Consider the following 3346-nt stretch of genomic DNA (forward strand, 5'->3'; position numbering starts at 1 on the left):
TGAGATATTGTGCTTATATTATGTTATGCGTAGGTACTTTTCTTGTGAGTTCTGTACCTGCCTTGGTGTTATTTTACTCGGGTGTGATTCGGTCTTTTGTATCTTTGGCTTTTAGTCAGCACATCAGTGTTAGTCGTGAGGCGTTGAGTCGACCTCTGAGAGTTTCCACAGCTGACGAAAGGGTGATATATGCACAAAGGTGATCCGAGGGTGTGTACTCGAGATTTTTGGTGTTGAGTTCCCGATTGATTTAGTTCCTATTGCGATGGGAGATGTTTGTGTCATCGTGGGCATGGACTGCTTGAGCAGATTCGGAGCGGTTATCGACTGCGAGCGACAGCTGGCGACCATACGAGACCCTAGTGGGGGAGTTCTTACGTAGTATGGTGAGGGTACACGTTATGGGTCAGCATTTTGTTCGTCCGCTAGGGAAAGACAGTGTCTACAGCAGGGCTGTAGGGGCTTTGTAGCGTATGTGATGGATACGAGGGTTGATTCCGAGAGACTGAGGTCAGTTGATGAGGTTCCGATAGTGCGTGAATTCTCGAACGTATTTCCGGAGGAGTTTTCGGGCGTGCCTCCCGTGAGGCAGGTGGAGTTCAGTATCGATTTGGTTCCGGGGGCCGCGCCTATCGCCAAGGTGCCCTATCGCCTTGCACCTCCAGAGATGTAGGAGTTATCCTCGCCGCTTCAGGAGTTGCTGGGGAAGGGTTTTATTCAGCCGAGCAGCTCGCCGTAGGGAGCGCCTATCCTTTTTGTCAAGAAAAAGGATGGTTCACACCGGATGTGCATTGATTACTGGGAGTTGAACAAGCTGACGGTCAAGAACCGTTACCCGTTGCCGAGGATCGACAATTTGTTCGATCAGTTGCAGGGAGCATCTTGGTTCTCCAAGATCGATTTGAGGTCTGGGTATCATCAGGTAAGGGTGCGAAATGAGGACATCCAGAAGACAGCGTTCAGGACTCGTTATGGACATTCCGAGTTTGTGGTGATGCCTTTCAGACTCACCAATGCACCGGCGGTGTTCATGGATCTCACGAACAAAGTGTGCAGGCTGATGTTGGATCGCTCGGTGATCGTATTCATCAATGACATTTTGGTGTATTCGAGATCCAGAGAGCAGCATGAGAAGCATTTGAGGGAGATCCTCGGAGTTTTGAGATTGGAGAGGCTTTATCCCAAATTCTCCAAGTGTAATTTCTGGTTGCGAGAGGTCCAATTCCTAGGACACCTCGTTAACCAGAAAGAGGTATTGGTCGACCCGGCCAAGGTTGAGGTAGTGATGAGTTGGGAGGTACCCAGGTCTCCTACCGAGATCAAGAGTTTCTTAGGGCTGGCAGGCTATTACTGGAGATTTATCAGGGATTTCTCCAAGATCGCCGTGCCAGTCACCAGGTTGACCCGGAAGGGTGTTGCTTTTTCATGGTGCCCAGAGCAGCAGGCCTCCTTCGAGACACTTCTCCAGAGACTATGCGAAGCCCCAGTGTTAGCCCTTCCGGAGGGAATGGAGGACTTTGTGGTGTATTGTGACGCGTCGATCCCGAGGTTAGGAGTGGTGCTGATGCAGAGAGGGAATGTGATAGCATACACATCGAGGCAGTTGAAGCCCCATGAGACGAGGTATCCCACCCACGATCTAGAGTTGGGGGTAGTGGTGTTCAACCTCAAGATCTGGAGTCACTATCTATATGGGGTTCGGTGTACCATATACACGAACCACAAGAGCTTGAAGTACTTGATGGATCAGCCCAACCTGAATATGTGCCAGAGGAGATGGTTGGATGTGGTAAAAGATTACGACTGCGAGATCCTGTACCACCCGGGTAAGGCTAATGTTGTAGCTAATGCACTAAGCCGAAGGGAGGAGAGCGCCCCGATGCGAGATGTTTGCTTGAGATTGACCATGATGGCTCCGGTGTTGGATACCATTCGTGGGGCCCAGGCTGAGGTCGTGAGATCAGAAAACCAGAAGAGAGAGCGAGTTGTCGAGTTGGTATCGGAGTTCATTACCGATAGCCGGGGGCTTATGACATTTCAGGGTCGAATATGGGTACCGTTTGTGGGCGGTACGCGTACCATTTTGATGGAAGAGGCTCATCGATCAAATTTCTCGATCCATCCTGGGGCCACTAAGATGTATTTAGACCTAAAGAGGGAGTATTGGTGGCCCTGTATGAAGAGGGATGTCGCGTGGTTTGTTGAGAGGTGCTTAACCTGTCGTAGGGTTAAGGCCGAGCACTAGAGACCGCATGGTAAGTTGCAGCCGTTGGAGGTTCCCGAGTGGAAGTGGGAACAGATTACCATGGATTTTATCACTAAATTGCCAAGGACTGCTAGGGGAGTCGACACAATTTGGGTGATTGTGGACAGGTTGACAAAGAGCGCCCACTTCCTTGTTATCAGTGAGGGCTCTTCCGCAGAAAAGTTGGCAGAGATGTACGTAAGGGAAGTGATATCGTGGCATGGAGTGCCGATCTCGATTGTCTCAGACCGAGATGTGCGTTTCACTTCCAGATTCTGGAAGAAATTTCATGAGGAATTGGGTATTGGGCTGTATTTTAGTACCGCATACCACCCCCAGACTGACGGACAGAGCGAGCGGATGATTCAGACGCTCGAGGATATGCTCCGGGCATGTGTGTTGGATTTCGGCGAGAGTTGGGACACGTATTTGCCCTTGGCAGAGTTTTCCTACAACAACAGCCATCATTCGAGCATTAATATGCCACCCTTTGAGCTGTTGTATGGGAGAAGGTGTCGGACCCCATTTGTTGGGGAGAAGTCGGACAACGTGTGATGGGTAGTACTGAGATCGTGCTTCAGACTACTGAGCAGATACAGCAGGTCAGGCAGAGGTTATTGACCACTCAGAGTCGTCAGAAGAGTTATGCGGACAGGCGCCGGTCCGAGCTCGAGTTCCTGGTCGGAGACTTTGTACTCCTGAAGGTCTCTCCTTGGAAAAGAGTGATCCGATTCAGGAAGAGGGGCAAGTTAGGGCCCTGATATATCGGTCCTTTTAGGTTGATCGCGAGGGTAGGCTGGGTAGCCTACCGGTTGGAGCTACCTGCAGAGCTGGGTTAGATTCATGACACTTTCCATGTGTCGCAGTTGCGAAAGTGTATAGCCGATGAGTCGGCAGTAGTGCCGTTAGAGAATATTCAGGTGGATGTGGGCGTGAACTATGTTGAGAGACCGGTGGCGATTCGGGATCGAAAGATCAAGGTTCTGAGGAACAAAAAAGTGCCTCTAGTGCAGGTCCAGTGGCAGCACCGGAAAGGTTCAGAGCTTACTTGGGAGCCGGAGCGTGAGATGCGTGAGCAGCATCCGGAGTTGTTTCCAGAGT

This window comes from Lactuca serriola, chromosome 4, assembly GCF_051521515.1.
Source record: "Lactuca serriola cultivar US96UC23 chromosome 4, Lser_US96UC23_V15, whole genome shotgun sequence".
NCBI classification, from domain to species: Eukaryota; Viridiplantae; Streptophyta; class Magnoliopsida; order Asterales; family Asteraceae; genus Lactuca; species Lactuca serriola.